Source organism: Mirounga leonina, unplaced genomic scaffold (assembly GCF_011800145.1).
Source record: "Mirounga leonina isolate KUSES-001 unplaced genomic scaffold, KU_Mleo_1.0 Mir_174, whole genome shotgun sequence".
NCBI lineage: Eukaryota > Metazoa > Chordata > Mammalia > Carnivora > Phocidae > Mirounga > Mirounga leonina.
The window spans coordinates 2,658,009-2,677,433 of record NW_023270451.1 but is presented as its reverse complement, the minus strand read 5'-3'; the positions used below and the strand labels follow the sequence as shown (position 1 = coordinate 2,677,433).

Sequence of the window (19,425 nt, the reverse complement as noted above, 5' to 3'; positions counted from 1 at the left end):
CAGCCTTCTCAGTTCTCTTCCTGAATTCTCCTTCCCCAGAGGCTGGTGACTTACTCCCTTCCAGGCCACCCAGGACCCCTCTGCGGGTCACTCTACTTTCCTGACACTAGCATAGACCCAGGACCTTCCTGACCACCTTCCTTGCTTTTTCCCCTCAACGGATCTGAAGAGCATTCACCATGTTCTTATTCTGCTTGTGGTTCCATTTAAGTTTCTGTGGTCTCTGAATGAGAAGGAGGAGAGAGAAGTCCTCATGCCTCGTCAAACAGTTGGGAGCCCTACAGATATCCTCTGGAGACCTTAGGACAGCTACATGCTTCATTCCACCCAGGAACCGAACCATGTGCTCTGACCTAGCATTAATCCAAAGCTTGGGCGCCTGGGTGGCTCAGTTGGTTAAGCGACTGCCTTCGGCTCAGGTCATGATCCTGGAGTCCCGGGATCGAGTCCCGCATCGGGCTCCCTGCTCGGCGGGGAGCCTGCTTCTCCCTCTGACCCTCCCTCCCTCATGCTCTCTCTATCTCATTCTCTCTCTCAAATAAATAAATAAATAAAATCTTTAAAAAAAAAAAATCCAAAGCTTACTTTGTCACTCTTTCTTCTCTATTCTGTGGGATGTGTGCATTTTTTTTTTTTTCAGAGAATCTGCTGGAGACAAATACTTGTTTCCTGAATCTGGGAGAGTATCCCAGGTGTGAGGGTAGAGAGCTGCTTTGGCAAATGTTGGGGCCCTGGAGGTTTTTGTTTTTGTTTTTCCACTCTGATTAGAAAAGAAACGTGCATCCCACCTTTCCATTACATACCTTGATGGATTGGTTGGCATTGGATTGCTACAGTAAGGTTTTCAGGTAAATGTAAGCAGGTCTGGTAGGGTGAGAGCTGGAAAGGCAGAGTAGAAAGTCACGGTTAAAAGTCTGACTTGGGAAATGATTGCCTGGCTTCAAATCCTGGCCCAGCCATGCAAAAGCCAAATGCCCTTAGGCAGGTTCCTTAACCTCCTTAAACTTGCTTTTCTCATCTATAAAATATCTACCCCATACAGCTGTAGTTACTATAACAAAAAATACTTCAAATAGTTTCCAGGTATGATATATAAGTGCCTGCTATTATCATTCTAGGTAATCCTTGGTCCTGTGCTTTTCCAGAATATTTACATTATCCTAGGACACAACATTCCGCCCCCCCCCCTCCCGCCCAGTAGCGTCCAGTCAATGCCCTAAGGCTTATGGGGGAGAAAAGGAAATCGACTGCTATTCCTTGGGCATCTAAGAAGTAGGCCTTGTTTTCAAAATCATCTGTGCCTCATCAAGAAGTTCAGTCAGATAAGCATCTACCAGCATCCAAAGTGATGCTGTGTGGGGCCTAGGAAACTGGTACACAGTGGGCTTTGGGGTCGGCCCCAACCAGACCCTCTCCATTTCCACTGAGAGTCCTATATCTGAGTGGTTACTGTTGTGCTTGGAGTCAGGGCCTTTTCCAGGTTCAAGGCTATACTTTTTCTTGCCCCTAAATGAGAATGAAAAGCCTATAGACCTTTACATGGTGAATGCCCTGATCTTAAGCAGGTGAGCCCCATGCATGCAGCTTGATGGATGCTTCTCCAAATTTTGGAGGGTGAGCTGAACAAAGTCACTAAGAACTCCCAATTGTTTTGATATCATGTGTCCTTCAAAAGCTCCTGAAATGGGGTGGAGCAAGATGGCAGAGGAGTAGGAGACCTGGATTGCGTGTCCTCTCAGGAATTCAGCTGGATAGGGATCAAACCATTCTGAACACCTACAAACCCAACAGGAGATCGAAGAAAAGAAGAGCAACAACTCTCTCATCAGAAAAGCGACCACTTTCTGGAAGGTAGGACGTGCGGAGAACTGAATCCGAGGCGATGTTTGGGAGGATAGACGGTGGGGGGGGGGGCCTCCGGCGGCCACTTCTGGCAAGTGATCGAGCCGCGGAGCACAAAATGGGAACTTTTAAAAGTCTGCTCCGCTGAGGGACATCACTCTGGTGGCTAAGCGGGGGGTGCAAGCCTCTGGGACAGTGTGGTCTCAGGACCCTCGGGGTCACAGAAAGACCGGGCGTGCCTGAGGGCGGCAGAGCTCCCAGGTAACGGAGCAGGGAAGCCGGCTGCAGAGGCGGAGCCCAGGCGCGGGCTCTCAGCTCGAGGTCGCCATAAACCGGGATCCGCGGCACAGTCGGGCCCCTGCTCCTCCAGCAGGGACCCAACAAGCGGCAGATCCGGGGAGACTCACCTTCATCCCCTGGGAGGAGCCGCACGGGACTGCACCGCAGGGATCTGCTGGGTTTGGAGACTCCACCCGGGGTCGGGTGCCAGAGAGAGAAACGCGCGGTCACAGGCCGGGTGAGCACGGAGTGCGGCCGGAGACCGGGGAGACGGGAGTGACTGATGGCTTTTCTCTGGGGGCTCACTGAGGAGCGGGCCCGAGTTCTCGGCTCCTCTGGGGCGGAGATTGGGAGGCCGCCATTTTCACTCTCCGCCTCCAAAGCTGTACGGAAAGCTCGCAGGGAACAAAAGCCCCGGAGAGCAAACCCGAGCAGATTACTTAGCCGGGAGAGGGCAAGGGCGGGGCAATTCCGCCTCCGGCAGAGACATTTGGGAACCACGGCAACAGGCCCCTCCCCAGAAGATCAGCGAGAACAGCCGGCCAAGACCAAGTTTACCGATCAATGAGAACGGCAGAACTCCAGCGCTAGGGGACTACTGCACATAGAATTCACGGCTTTTTTACCATGATTCTTTAGTCTTTCAAAGTTAATTTTTTTAACTGTCTTTTTTTCTTTTTTCTTTGAATTTTTCTTTTTCCCTTTTTCAACCAACATCTTATCAATCCCTTTTTTTAAAAAAAACATTTTTATTTTTCATTTTTAGAGTCATATTCTATCCCTTCATAGTAGTTACCCGTATTTTTGGCATATATATATAAGTTGTTCTCTCTTTAAAATTTTGAGAGAGTTTCTTCTAACAGATCAAAATATACCCTAAATCTCTAGTATATGGTGTTTTCTATTCCCCTGCCTGATCACATTCTCTCCCTTTTTTTTTCTTTTTTCTTTTTTTAAATCCTCTTCTTTCTTTTTTCAAACAACTTCTTATCAATTCCTTTTATAAAATTTTTTATAATTTCCATCTTTACAGTCATATTCCATCCCTTCATCATATCAACCCTTATTTTTGTACATATATAAGTTTTTCTTTCTTTAAAATTTTGGGAGGCACTTTCTTCTAAAAGACCAAAATACACCCCAAATCTAGTGTGTGGCACTGATCTATATACCAGCCTGATCATATTTGATCACATTCTGGGTTTTTTTTGTTGTTGTTGTTTTGTTTTGTTTGTTTTTGTTTTTATCTTTATCTTTATCTTTATCTTTTTCTTTTTCTTTTTTTTGTTTTTCTCTCTATCGCTTTCTTTTCCCACTGCTTCAGGTCTTTTCTGATTTGTTTAGAGTATATTTTCTGGGAACATTGTTACTCTGCTAGCATTTTGTTCTCTCATTAATCTATTCTCCTCTGCACAAAATGACAAGATGGAAAAAATCACCTCAACAAAAAGAACAAGAGGTAGTACCGACTGCCAGGGACCTACTCAATGCAGACATTAGTATGATGTCAGATCTAGAGTTCAGAATCATCACTTTAAAGATACTAGCTGGGCTTGATAAAAATATGGAAGTTATTAGAGAAACCCTTTCTGGAGAAGTAAAAGAACTAAAATCCAACCAAGTAGAAATCAAAAAGGCTATTAATGAGGTGCAATAAAAAATGGGGGCACTAACTGCTAGAATAAATGTGGCAGAAGAGAGAATCAGTAATATAGAAGACCAAATGATGGAAAATAAAGAAGCTGAGAAAAAGAGAGATAAACAACTACTGGATCACGAGGGCAGAATTCGAGAGATAAGTGATACCATAAGACGAAACAACATTGGAATAATTGGGATCCCAGAAGAAGAAGAAAGAGAGAGAGGGGCAGAAGGTATAATGGAGCAAATTATAGCAGAGAACTTCCCTAATTTGGGGAAGGAAGCAGGCATCAAAATCCAGGAGGCACAGAGAACCCCCCTCAAAATCAATAAAAATAGGTCAACACCCTGACACCTAATAGTAAAACTTATGAGTCTCATAGACAAAGAGAAAATCCTGAAAGCAGCTCAGGAGAAGAGATATGTAACCTACAAGGGTAGAAACATTAGATTGGCAACAGACCTATCCACAGAGACCTGGCAGGCCAGAAAGGACTGGCAGGATATATTCAGAGCACTAAATGAGAAAAATATGCAGCCAAGAATACTCTATCCAGCTAGGCTGTCATTGAAAATTGAAGGAGAGATAAAAAGCTTCCAGGACAAACAAAAACTAAAGGAATTTGCAAACACGAAACCAGCCCTACAGGAAATCTTGAAAGGGGTCCTCTAAGCAAAGAGAGAGCCTAAAAGCAACATAGACCAGAAAGGAACACAGACAATATACGGTAACAGTCACCTTACAGGCAATACAATGGCACTAAATTCCTATCTTTCAATAGTTACCCTGAATGTAAATGGGCTAAATGCCCCAATCAAAAGACACAGGCTATCAGACTGGATTAAAAGACAAGACCCATCGATATGCTGTCTGCAAGAGACTCATTTTAGAACCAAAGACAACCCCAGATTGAAAGTGAGGGGGTGGAAAACCATTTACCATGCTAACGGACACCAAAAGAAAGCTGGGTGGCAATCCTTATATCAGACAAATCAGATTTTAAACCAAAGACTGTAATAAGAGATGAGGAAGGACACTATATCCTACTTAAAGGATCTATCCAACAAGAAGATCTAACAATTGTAAATATCTATGCCCCTAACATGGGAGCAGCCAATTATATAAGGCAATTAATAACAAAAGCAAAGAAACACATCGACAACAATACAATAATAGTGGGGGACTTTAACATCCCCCTCACTGAAATGGACAGATCGTCTAAGCAAAAGATCAACAAGGAAATAAAGACTTTAAATGACACACTGGACCAAATGGACTTCACAGACATATTCAGAACATTCCATCCCAAAGCAATGGAATACACATTCTTCTCTAGTGCCCATGGAACATTCTCCAGAATCGATCACATCCTAGGTCATAAATCAGGTCTCAACCAGTACCAAAAGATTGGGATCATTCCCTGCCTATTTTCAGACCACAATGCTTTGAAACTAGAACTCAATCACAAGAGGAAAGTCGGAAAGAACTCAAATACATGGAGGCTAAAGAGCATCCTACTGAAGAATGAATGGGTCAACCAGGAAATTAAAGAAGAATTAAAAAAATACATGGAAACCAATGAAAATGAAAACACAACTATTCAAAATCTTTGGGATGCAGCAAAGGCAGTCCTAAGAGGAAAGTATATAGCAATACAAGCCTTTCTCAAGAAGCAAGAAAGGTCTCAAGTACACAACCTAACCCTCCACCTAAAGGAGCTGGAGAAAGAACAGCAAATAAAGCCTAAACCCAGCAGGAGAAGAGAAATAATAAAGATCAGAGCAGAAATCAATGAAATAGAAGCTAAAAGAACAGTAGAACAGATCAACGAAACTAGGAGCTGGTTCTTTGAAAGAATTAACAAGATTGATAAACCCCTGGCCAGACTTATCAAAAAGAAAAGAGAAATGACCCAAATCAACAAAATCATGAATGAAAGAGGAGAGATCACAGCCAACACCAAAGAAATACAAACAATTATAAGAACATATTATGAGCAACTCTATGCCAGCAAATTAGATAACCTGGAAGAGATGGATGCATTCCTAAAGATGTATCAACTACCAAAACTGAACCAGGAAGAAATAGAAAACCTGAACAGACCTATAACCACTAAGGAAATTGAAGTAGTCATCAAAAATCTCCCAACAAACAAAAGCCCAGGGCCAGATGGCTTCCCAGGGGAATTCTACCAAACATTTCAAGAAGAATTAATACCTATTCTTCTGAAACTGTTCCAAAAAATAGAAATGGAAGGAAAACTTCCAAACTCTTTTTATGAGGCCAGCATTACCTTGATCCCAAAACCAGACAAAGACCCCATCAAAAAGGAGAATTACAGACCAATATCCTTGATGAACATGGATGCAAAAATTCTCACCAAAATACTAGCCAATAGGATCCAACAGTACATTAAAAGGATTATTCACCACGACCAAGTGGGATTTATCCCTGGGCTGTAAGGTTGGTTCAACATCCGCAAATCAATCAATGTGATACAATACATTAACAAAAGAAAGAACAAGAATCATATGATCCTCTCAATAGATGCAGAAAAAGCTTTTGACAAAGTACAGCATCCTTTCTTGATCAAAACTTTTTTTTTTAATATTTTATTTATTTATTTGAGAGAGAAAGAATGAGAGACAGAGAGCATGAGAGGGAGGAGGGTCAGAGGGAGAAGCAGACTCCCTGCTGAGCAGGGAGCCCGATGCGGGAGTTTCTTGATCAAAACTCTTCAAAGTATAGGGATAGAGGGTACATACCTCAATATCATAAAAGCCATCTATGAAAAACCTACAGCGAATATCATTCTCAATGGGGAAAAACTGAGCTTTCCCCCTAAGGTCAGGAACGGGGCAGGGATGTCTACTATCACCACTGCTACTCAACATAGTATTGGAAGTCCTAGCCACAGCAATCAGACAACAAAAAGAAATCAAAGGCATCCAAATTGGCAAAGAAGAAGTCAAAGTCTCCCTGTTCGCAGATGATATGATACTTTATGTGGAAAACCCAAAAGACTCCACCCCAAAACTGCTAGAACTCATACAGGAATTCAGTAAAGTGGCAGGATATAAAATCAATGCACAGAAGTCAGTGGCATTCCTATACACCAACAACAAGACAGAAGAAAGAGAAATTAAGGAGTCCATCCCATTTACAATTGCACCCAAAACCATAAGATACCTAGGAATAAATCTTACCAAAGAGGCAAAGGATCTGTACTCAGAAAACTATAAAATACTCATGAAAGAAATTGAGGAAGACACAAAGAAATGGAAAAACGTTCCATGCTCATGGGTTGGAAGAACAAATATTGTGAAGATGTCAATGCTACCTAGAGCAATCTACACATTCAATGCAATCCCCATCAAAATACCATCCACTTTTTTTAAAGAAATGGAACAAATAATCCTAAAATTTGTATGGAACCAGAAAAGACCCCGCATATCCAGAGGAATGTTGAAGAAGAAAAGCAAAGCTGGTGGCATCACAATTCCGGACTTCTAGCTCTATTACAAAGCTGTCATCATCAAGACAGTATGGTACTGGCACAAAAACAGACACATAGATCAATGGAACAGAAAAGAGAGCCCAGAAATGGACCCTCAACTCTATGGTGGTCAACTCATCTTTGACAAAGCAAGAAAGAATGTCCAATGGAACAAAGACAGTCTCTTCAACAAATGGTGTTGGGAAAATTGGATAGCCACATGCAGAAGAATGAAACTGGACCATTTCCTTACACCACACACAAAAATAGACTCCAAATGGTTGAAAGACCTCAATGTGAGACAGGAGTCCATCAAAATCCTAAAGGAGAACACAGGCAGCAACCTCTTCGACCTCAGCCGAAGCAACTTCTTCCTAGACACATCGCCAAAGGCAAGGGAAGCAAGGGCAAAAATGAACTATTGGGACTTCACCAGATAAAAAGTTTTGCAAAGCAAAGGAAACAGTCAACAAAACCAAAAGACAACTGACAGAATGGGAGAAGATATTTGCAAATGACGTATCAGATAAAGGACTAGTATCCAAAATCTATAAAGAACTCATCAAACTCAACACCCAAAGAACAAGGAATCCAATCAAGAAATGGGCAGAAGACATGAACAGACATTTTTCCAAAGAAGACATCCAAATGGCCAACAGACACATGAAAAAGGGCTCAATATCGCTCAGCATCAGGGAAATCCAAATCAAAACCTCAATGAGATACCACCTCACACCAGTCAGAATGGCTAAAATTAACAAGTCAGGAAAAGACAGATGTTGGCAGGGATGTGGAGAAAGGGGAACCCTCCTACACTGTTGGTGGGAATGCAAGCTGGTGCAGCCACTCTGGAAAACAGTATGGAGGTTCCTCAAAAAGTTGAAAATAGAGCTACCATATGATCCAGCAATTGCACTACTGGGTATTTACCCCAAAGATACAAAAGTAGGGATCAGATAGGGTACGTGCACCCCGATGTTTATAGCAGCAATGTCCACAATAGCCAAACTGTGGAAAGAGCCAAGATGTCCATCGACAGATGAATGGATAAAGAAGAGGTGGTATATATATACAATGGAATATTATGCAGCCATCAAAAGGAATGAGATCTTGCCATTTGCAATGACGTGGATGTAACTGGAAGGTATTATGTTGAGTGAAATAAGTCAAACAGAGAAAGATATGTATCATATGATCTCACTGATATGAGGAATTCTTAATCTCAGGAAACAAACTGAGGGTTGCTGGAGTGGGGGGTGGGGTGGGAGGGATGGGGTGACTGGGTGATAGACACTGGGGAGGGTATGTGCTCTGGTAAGCGCTGTGAATTGTGCAAGACTGTTGAATCTCAGATCTGTACCTCTGAAACAAATAATGCAATATATGTTAAGAAAAAAAAAAAGAAGAAGAAGGTAGTGGGAGGGGTAGAATGAAGCGGGGGAAATTGGAGGGGTAGACGAACCATGAGAGACGATGGACTCTGAAAAACAAACTGAGGGTTCTAGAGGGGAGGGCGTGGGAGGATGGGTTAGCCTGGTGGTGGGTATTGAGGAGGGCACATTCTGCATGGAGCACTGGGTGTCATGCACATAGAATGAATCATGGAACACTTCATCTAAAACTAATGATGTAATGTATGGGGATTAACATAAGAATTAAAAAAAAAAAAAAAAGCTCCTGAAATTCATAGAGAGAGAATAACACTTCTCTTGTAAACTGGACATCAGACAGAGACGAGCCAGTAAAAACCTGAGCTGAAATCCTCTCAAGTCTTCACATTTAAAAACTGAAAAGCAATTTCCTTCAAATAATGATTATATCACCCACTTATGGGTTCTATTTCAAGATCTTCTTTTAGGAGGCTTATGCCATTATTTGGTGAGGAAAAAAGCAATAGGAACTACTGAAAGTAAAAGGGAAAATTTCCTATTAAGCTCATCCCTAATGTAAAAGGTGGTGTTTTATCAAAAGAACTAATAATAGTTATTAAGAATGTCTTCAGTTAAACAAACAAAGCTGTACACATCAAAATGTTTGACATCAGGTTAAAAGGGAAAAGTAAGTGCTAGAAAAATCAGGTAGCACGGCCGGGCATGTCTATTAAGGAGAAGCTCAGGGCAACTTTGTCCACTGCTCCCCACACAGGCAGCCCAACCACCATTGTGGCCAAAGGGGCAGAGGGAAAGGCCTTTAGTCCTGCAAGAGCCTGAGGCAGGGTGAACTAGAAGAGCTTACACTGACATAGAAATTCTGATTTTCCAAAGAACACTTGAGAAAGACAAAGGCATATCTCATTCCTCTGATCTGCTCATTCTGCAAACTTCTGCCTCCCACACCTCAAATTATACAAACAAGAACTGAATCCTATGACTTTTAAAAATGCAATATTCCTAAATGGACAGGTAACCTTCAGCAGACCTAACGTAGTTTTCAGCTATTTTATCCTCCTACCAACACTATGGAGTGACGCCGTGAGCAAGACCATGTCATTTACAAGTTGGCATAGGCTTGCTTTGTCCTACCCTTGGTTTTCACTGATGGGGAAAATCACTCTGTTTCCTTTAACAAATTTTCATTGTTCACCTGTTATCTGTTAGGCATGGGGCAAGGCATGACTAAGTCAGATCTGATCTCTGCCTCACTGTACAGTCTCATGACATAGGAAGAGAAGAAGTAAAAACACACTGTAATGAGTCCTGTGATAGTCCATGATCTTTGAGACACACAAGAGTGTGGGATGTCAGGATGGGCAGGTGAAGGATGAGGAAGAACTGGGAGGTGAGAACTCCAGGCAGAGGAAGTAGCACCTGCTTAGGAGTTGGAAATGAGAGAATGGCCCTTTGGGGGAGACAGGTGACCAGCTAAATGTCACACAGTTGGTGGATAACTGCAGAGCTGAGTCTTGTCAAGGACTGAGGCTCTGATTGTATTTAGACTAAACTTGTAAAAAAGCAGTTTTATTTGACTCAGGCTTGCGGTAAACAACGATGGCAGGGAGATGCAATCTCCCTGTGTAAGTACCCAAAGTGGCAGGAATTCTTTTTATATTGTATAAAACAAAGGAATGAGTGAAGAAAAGAACTGCCCAATTCTCTAATAATATAAATTATAAAAATTAAAAATTAATGATAAACCTCTGTGATTTCACTGAAAATTCCTTTATTTTTGAAGTGATTAACAACAGGTACAACATATTATATTTCACGATCTCCTTCACTGGACTTTTTTACTTTTCACAATGATCTAAAATACGTTTTTCAAAATCTTTCAGTCCAGATACGTGTATGTTTTAGGTAGATTAAAATAGTTTCTGTAATAAAACTTTGTAAAAATTTCCTTCTGTTTATATTAAATGTCAATTATTCAACAAGTATTTTTTGAGTACGTATTGTATAGCAGACAGTGTTCTAGGTCCTGGGGACACAGAAATGACCAAAACATATGCAGTAGCTGCTCTCAGGGGGCCTGTATTCTAGTTGGGGAACATGTTATACACCAACCAACCAATAACATGTCAGGTGGGACTGATGTTATGAAGCAAAATGAAGGAAGGTGGGGGGTATAGGGAGAAAGAGAGGTGCTATTTGTAAGAAGGTCAGATTCTGAAGATGGTTCAGATTTGAGTGGTGGTAATAGAATGTCATGAGAGGTGGGGGATTCTTGATAGATTTCAAATGTAGAACCTGTGGATTTGCAGAGAATGGGAAGAGGGCTGCAACAGAGATGACTCTTAGATCAGGGCAGGAAGGGGAAGATTTGGACGATTTTGCTAATGACAGACCTAGACCAGAAGGCAAATGTCTGGGGGTTGGGGTTGGGTGTGACATTGGGTCAGATTAGGAACATATGGGGCCATATGATGATGACAGCCAGGATGATGGTAACAGCCCAGATTCATGGGCTGCTTGAAGTGAATGAGGTAATCAGGCATGTAGGACATGACAGGGTTGCTCCTGGTGGTCTCCAGAGCAGGTTGTGATGATCAGGTTGTGAAGTGATGGAAGAGGATAAGGCGTAACTCCCAGGGGCACACAGGGCTCGGCGAGACCTTACCTCGTGGCACCAAGGTGGTGTCAATTTTGGTTGGAGGGGTGGTGGCTGGAGCAAGTGAAACTCTATAGTTACTTTCTGGCACAGGTCTGCTGCCCCTAGGATATGTGGGGCCCCAGGCAAACATGTTTTGTTGGGCCCCTATCTATATAAACAACTTTTTATTAAAAAATGTTTCACAAAATTCATGGGTCCATGGGATATATAGGATTATAGTATAGATATTGGTATAGGATTTATTCACAAAAATTTAGAATAATAAGCAGGGGAAGTGGTACTTAAGTATTTTTAAATTTTCCCATCAGAGCTTATGATCATTCTTTATAGTGTCTCTATGACAGTAGGTTCATAGGAACCATCTCTCCCTATTCAGATCCAGAAACCATATTCTTCATCTCTTTTCTTGTCAAATGTGCTCTTCTTGACTAATTTCATATCTCTCACCACAAGGAAATAGTGATAATGCATTAATTATTATTAATGCATGGGCCTTCAGATCCTTGAAACAATGTGACTTTTTTGGCTCTGCAGTTCCTCTATACCATCTATTTAATGCTGGTTATGTCATAACTCATGGTGTGCCATCATTTGTCATGCCACTCATGAATGCTGGCTTCCAATGACTCTCACTGTGTTTCATTGATGGTGATCACAAATGCAAGCCTTAACTGGTGTATGCAGAAAAAGGAATGATAATCTGCTCTTTGGTCACGTTGAATTTATTTTTTGGAATTTGATAATGCAAACATAGAAAACCACATCTTATACAAATTCTCTTGAACTATATCTGTAGGCCACGATTACTGCTTTCCTAGAATATGATCCTTTTCAATGTTGGCTGCACTCTGACCTTCACATGGGGATAGGCCAGTGGCTCATGGGCAGAGCCACTAGAGTAGTTCCATTAGCCAATGTGTGGAATCTCTGATCCTTTCCTTTAGGAGGTTTAGGACAGACACGGGAGATCTTGAGGTCATGATATCAATCAGAGGCAAAAGAGGACTTCAATTAGAAAGGCCTATTGGTATTGCTGAGCAATGATTTCAAAAGCCCTTGGGGAGATAGGTGTGGCCAGCCACAGAGTGCGTAGCCAGACATGGAGGGTAGAGCCTGTGAGACTGTGGGGTGATCCTGGGGGTAGCTACAGAGGCAGCACAGGGTAAACGATGCCTACTGCCACCCTTGCTGCCTTCAGATACTGTAGCATGGATGCAGTATCGTGGCCAAAACACAAATAGGTAAGATTTGACAGGTGGGCTCACATGGGTAGCTCAAGCCCATAGGTCGACAGTAGATAGTTGGGAGCCCAGAGTCCTGAACTTGTCCTCTATCTAACATGAATGAAAACCACCCCAAGTCTGGTCGTCCAACCTCAAAACAAATCCTCTCTAGCCAACAGGATTGATCAGCTCACCTGGCTCCTTACTTGGAACAGACCCAGGTAATGGGACTCCAGATAACCCTATAGGCCCTAGTCCTGGAGCAACTCCAGGCATCTCATCAACCCCACAGGAGGCATTTTAGAAGGTTGGAGAGCAAATGAAGAGAAACAAAAACCAGGCCCACACCACATGGTTCCCAGGTGGGCTCAGGGACCTACCTGGTTGGCAGCCGTGGGTGGGAGACTTTTACTCTCAAGTGTGTGCTCCCATCCCCACCCCCTCCTCTGTGCTTGCCCAGGTCTAGTGGTGACTGTCTGGTAGCACAGCTCAAAATCAAATGTAATTTTGCTTCAGACTTTTGCCTCAAACTTCTAAGCAAATCAGACCTTTGATTAGTTCCCTGGGTTATAAATATTCTGTATCTCTCCACAGTTTTATCAGCACAGAAAAGGTATTTACAACATTTACCTGGCTAAACAAAGTGCGTTTTAAATCCAAGTGATTTACTTCTCAGTTTCCTTTTTATTAAAGCTGATTCCCTTTTTAAAGAGAGACTTGTATTTCTGAGATTATATTTCTTTCTGAAAGTGAGGGCTTACTTACATTATTCTTGTCCACCGGCTAGAATGCGGAATTCCTGGTACAAAGGCCAGGGTCACCTAGGACACACAGACACATTTGTGTGTTCTTGTAAGTATTGGAGGCCATGGGCAACATAGTGGGAGTGAACTCAAGCCCCCCTTCACCTCTGCCACACCCAATTCTGAGGCATCAGAGGGCTTTCCCTGGCCATTCTCTCTGCCAGTGAGCACCTTTGCTGGGAGCCCTGCCTGAGTTTATAAGTTTTGGTCTATTACACAGCCTTATATTTTGCTCCTCTTCCACATTTGCTTACTCCAGTTGTTCTTACTATTTGGACAGAGTCCAAATCTATACTTTTAGCGAAATTCACAAAGTTTTGTGAAAAATTAATTTTCTAAATTTAAGGATTTCCCCATAAAGTAATGCTACAATTTCTTAATGTTTTACCTTTCATTTAAGATATCATCAGTGGCTATTCTTCAAAGAGATTTAGGCAGTCCTTGACCTTGACACAACTGTTACAAGGTCTCCCCACTGTCACAAGTTGGATCTCCAGAATTCTGCTGAACATTTATACTCCAGCTGACAAACAGATGTTAAGCCATTTTATGGTGGTTCTGTCTGCCTCCTCACATGCTACATTGGCAATCATTATCTGTGGGTACCTATCCAATTATCTGAATAGCAATAGTATTTTGCTTTTATTTTCTTGTAAAAATGAACAGGAGGTGGTAAAATGAAAGTACAATACCAGTGATAATGCAGTTAGGTATGCTGAAGGCAAGTAATCTTGACCTTCCATAGACATTCCATGGACCTCAAATGGTTGACTGTGAGTTTAGTTGCAGAGAAAAATAACCAACTAAGGACTACAGATGGTGTATCAATGGAGAAATTGGATTATCTGCATAAGTATGATTGCGAATGAGCAGTGACCCAAATGCAGGGAGAAGTGTCGACCTCTTCTTAGAGAAGATGATGCCAGGCATTGCACTTTCTCTTGAAAATCATTTCAAGAAAACCTATCTGACACCATTAAATAGAATCCCTACCAGCTACCTTACTCAAGCTCTAAATAAGTTTTCTCTCTAGGCTGAGATAAGAAATAATTTCAAAATCTGTAATTTATTATCTATATACAATGTTTACTGTTTTTAATGTTAAATAATCTATACACATTGCATATTCATGCAAAAAATGTCTTTAATCACAAGCATACATTTTATAATGTGAGCTCTCTAGAAGTACAACCCTCCATATGGCTACTGTTTGACTTTCAGATTCTTAACTTCCAAATATGCTTTCAGGAGTTCATTATATACCAATGTAAAGGACTTTAATTATATATGATTTATTGGGGGATGATCTATCTCTCTTGTTAAGAATGTTGTGGTGTTCTTTTGAAAAAGGATGTTCTCTCTTAACAGTGCAAATGTTGAATCTGTTTTCTGTATGTTTCCATAAATAAATGAAGCAGAACTGCCCTTCAGTATCAACATCAGTCACTTGCTCACTGGATTTTGGGACACTGACTTCTGCCTGGAGATATTTTTAAAAGGCAACAAACAAATAGCACTCCGGAGCCATTGACAGTTATGGGTCTGACCATATGCTAGGGACACTGTCACTGTGATTCAAGTAGAAATGACCATTGTATGTTGAAGAAACTAAGAACCAAGAGGACGCTGTTTAATCTTTATAGGAAACATGGAGGCAGACCCTTCACCTATCCCCATGGTTTGCCTTTCCCTGGAGTCTCAGGTTTGAACAAAATCAAAACTTTAAAAAAAAATGCTCAATGACCTTCAAAGTAGATCAAGTATAGATTCCTTTGCCAATAGAGTTGTTTTTAGTTTTCTCAAATATGTTACAGTGGTCTCTCACAGCTCAAAATAGTCTGAAGCTTCTGGTGACCTATTTTTTAAGCAGTTCTAAAAATATAGATTTCTAAATACATGTTGTCTTATGTAGTTTATATTTTGAAGTGATAATCCCTAGCCTATTACTAAATATTTAGAGATATCAAAGTAAAGGTTTTTGGTATAAAGATATATCTTATTTGGATTTTGAAGAAACTTAAAGCATACATTTAAAAATCTAAATATTTAATAATTGCACCCATAAATTTTAAAATCTAAATGTTTAATAATTGAGTTTTTAGGTTAGTCTGTGTTTGAAGACTGGACCAGATTCGCAGTGGAAGCTGAAGGTATTCCCCTAGGAGACAATGTAATTGAAACATTACCTAAAATGATGATAGATGAGGCTTAGGTAAAGGGTCAGAAATTTGAGAAAGTGCAACCGAGTCCATAATATATGAAACTAATTTTGAAAATATACACGCACAGGAAAGAAAAGTCTGGAAGGATAAACACTTAAATTGTTAACAGTGGTTATACCTGGTTTATGGGATTATGTGTTTTATTTCACTTTCTGTTCTCAAAATTTTTATTTTTAAAATTTTTTTATTTTTTAAGATTTTATTTATTTATTTGTCAGAGAGAGAGAGAGAGAGAGAACGCAAGCACAAGAAGGTGGAGCGGCAGAGGGAGAGGCAGGCTTGCTGCTGAGCAAAGAGCCCGATGCAGGACTCGATCCCAGGACCCCGAGATCATAACCTGAACCAAAGGCAGATGCTTAACCAACTGAGCCATCCAGGCATCCCTCAGAGTTTTTATAATAAAAATATATTTGTAAGTAAAAACAAACAATACTTTTTAAACATGGAAAGGAAAAATTTTGGAGTAGGGAATTAGTGTTGTCACCGCTCTGCTATTCCTCCGGCTCTCAGTGGTTTCTCAGTTGAAATAGATGTGAGAGAGGTTTAAGGAGCAAAGGATTTTAAACTTTGCATTATTCCATCAACAATGTAATAATCCCACTTTGCATTTCATTTGGGAAGTTTTAACGCTTTCTTTAGACCTAATAATAGGGTTTAAAGTCATCAAATAGCTTAAGTCCTAAACCTTGAATAACACCTTGCTAAACCTGAAGGTTTTAAAATTAAAAAAAACCTCAGAGCCAACACTAAGGTGAAGGTGCTTATGTTCAGGTATAATTAGATATTTGTAGGTTATTTATTACAGACAAAATATATACTGAAGCCAAAGATCCAATCTTAAAAGGTTAATGAATTAATTGAGTCATTAATTGTGAGAACAAGGTTGTGACCTAAGAATTTTTTATAGCACTTGTTTGGTGACTAGAAAGATGTGAGGTGGTATTAACATTGTTTCTTACTCTCTATAAATGCAGACAAGGAAGTTTTTAACTTAGGTTATTTCAGTTTGCTTTTCTGTAGAGTGAAGTGGCTTTTCCAGTGGGGCGGGGTGGGAGGCACAGTCAGTGCAAACTCCCCTTGTGTCTGGGGCTACTGGGATTCTTTTAAACTGTTATGCTAGCCTATACTAGGCCTTTAAGAATATAGTAAATTTTGGTGGTGCCTGGGTGGCTCAGTCGTTAAGCGTCTGCCTTCAGCTCAGGTCATGATCCCAGGGTCCTGGGATCGAGTCCCGCATCGGGTTCCCTGCTCTGCAGGAAGCCTGCTTCTTCCTCTCCCACTGCCCCTGCTTGTGTTCTCTCTCTCGCTGTGTATCTCGCTCTGTCAAATAAATAAACAAAACCTTAAAAAAAAAATAATATAGTAAATTTTTATATCATTGCTTCTTACTTGTTTTTATGCTGGCCACCTCATCCTACCTTGCTCTGCCAAATGTAAAGCAGTTCATGCGTCCTGCTGTCACTTTCTGGAATGCAGTTTACCTGGTTGTCTTGTGATCTCAGTTTCTGATGGAATCAAGAAAATCTGTGATTTTGTAAACTACCCACCAGCTCTGTCTCATCAGTGTGGGAGCAAAGTTCCCAGGAAGCTTTCTATATCCTAAGTGGAAGCAAAACCGAAATCATCTCCATCCTGTCTCTCACAGTTGGGGTCTAGAAAAAATTGGTTTTTCCAGTTCTACAAAACTCTGGATTTCTAAACACACACCATTTACTCTTGTTTTTGTCTGCCATTTCTTCCTGGAGCTCCTCTCTTTCGTGTAATACCTAGCCAAAGACAACCAACATACACTATTTCCTTTGTTTTCTAACATGCTCCAGAAATTTTGGCACACTACATTTATGCTCTACTTCCCTAAGTCATTGCAGGTGGAAGCTGTAGAAAATGTCTTGCTAATGCATAACTTGGATCAGCAGCATTTTTGTCTCTAACATCCATGTCTTCACTGCTTTCCATTAAAGAAAGTGCAAGAAAACACCTCAGGTGTTTGTTATGCAGTGTCCACTGGGGACCCAGTCAGGATAAGCTATACTATGCTGTGCAAATCTCTGGTTTAACACAGAGGGTTTGTCTCTCACACAAGTGTGATGCACACTGGGGATCCCTTCTCTATCTGATAGCATTTGGGACGCATGGCCTCAAAAGTTGCTATGTCAGTAGAAGGATGGAAGAAGCACATTGGCTTTTGACCACCTTGATCTAAAAATGACTCCTATCACTTCTCACATTCACTGGTCAGAATTACTCATGGCCCCAACCTAAATGCAACAATGCTAAGAAACAGGAGAGGAAATGGATATTACCTTTGTTACCCTGTACTCTGTTATTCCAATACATGATCAACAAAGGAACAAGACTGCTCTTTTTCTCATTATATTTGAAATAGAGTTAGTAAATATATGTCAGATGTAGCACTGTCTAGTAATGCACAAGGCAGGGCTCAGGCCACCTGAAATTGGTCATTAGCTTCTGCCCTCCCCCTCCTCACAGTTTCTCAGGAGGCTCAAATGAAACTAACACTGGAGGACATTTGAGCTCATACAGCTTCTCCATGCCCATACATCACTACAAATCATTTTCAGGCCTCAAAAGCACTGATAATCAGAGGTGACATTAGACTGGCACATACCAGTGTGGTACGCTGCCCTTTATACTCGACAGCCCTTCTGACTGTGTATCCATCCTGATGATTTTTCATTATACTGACAATCACTCCTGCTTGCTATTAAAATATACCAAATTAGTTCTAGGTCCTACGAGATCCTGCTGGTGCTTAGTGTTTTGTTTTTGTTTTTAGAAAACACCAGTCCAAACCAAGCAACCCAAAAAATAATGTTAAGTTTCCTTAAAAAAGCAGCTCAGAAGGCTTGCTTAGAGCATATCACCTGAACCTTTCTATACATCCTCTTTAAACATCTTTTCCTCATTTAGAATTTTTCACTCACGGCAACAGACAAAATTTCCCTTTCTCTCTCTCTGTGCACACAGTACTATTTCTATGAAGTGGTTTTTTGAGTTCATATTCTCTTCCTGTCTTGCCTCCTTTTCCTCTGTAAACCTTACACCTGGCCCTCCCTGCTGCACAAAGTCATTTGGTAAGGTAGCCTGATCCCATTTGGGCTACTTTATCAGTACTTGGAAATCTGGTGAATATATTCATTAGTCACTATTTCACCTCAGAGCATACCAATTCTTTCATCAATGATACTCAGATTTTTGTCACAAGAAAAAATAAGAAGATTCCACTCTGAAGATGCTAACTTTTTTTTTTTTTTTTTTTTGGCCACAAGCAGAAGCTGAGTAGCTGGCTCACCATATTGCATCAAGCAGGTTTTCAGAAGAAGAGTGTTTCTATCTCAGTCATTGCTGATGAAACCTTCCATAAGAGTAGAATCTGCCAACTTCATCACAAATGTATGTGAATGACAGATTTCCCCTGCCTCAGACATTAACAAACTGCAGATGGTAAATAGTTCTTTGCTTTAAAAGCTAGATTTATTTCTCAGTCTGTTAAAATGCAAATACCCAAAAAAGAACACAGCTCCTTGCCACCACAGGTTTGCCAAAGTCTTTGTTCTCAAATAATCTTAAATGTAACTGGCCTTTGAGAAGTTATACTCTTGGAATAAGCAACATTTAATGCCTGAGTAATCAAACTGATTTTGTTCATGATAGTGTTATTATAATTTTTGAGAGAAAGATAGCACCAATCCTCATAGAAACTGCCTTTCTCTAATAGGTAGCTTGAAGTAGCAATTCTTTTGTTCTTCCCACCCCAAAAAGAAAGGAAGGAAGGAAGGAAAGGAAGGAAGGAAGGAAGGAAGAGAAAGAAAGAAAGAAAGAAAGAAAGAAAGAAAGAAAGAAAGAAAGA

General features: G+C 40.9%; 1 long non-coding RNA gene across 1 annotated transcript in view; it reads right to left on the bottom strand.

Annotated features, from left to right (window-relative positions):
• Positions 1 to 19,425, bottom strand: part of LOC118020632 — a 171,683-nt gene that overhangs the window by 77,993 nt on the left and 74,265 nt on the right. The window contains exon 4 of the long non-coding RNA XR_004681968.1: positions 804 to 879. This is a non-coding gene — a long non-coding RNA (uncharacterized LOC118020632). The remainder of the gene's footprint in view (positions 1 to 803; positions 880 to 19,425) is intronic.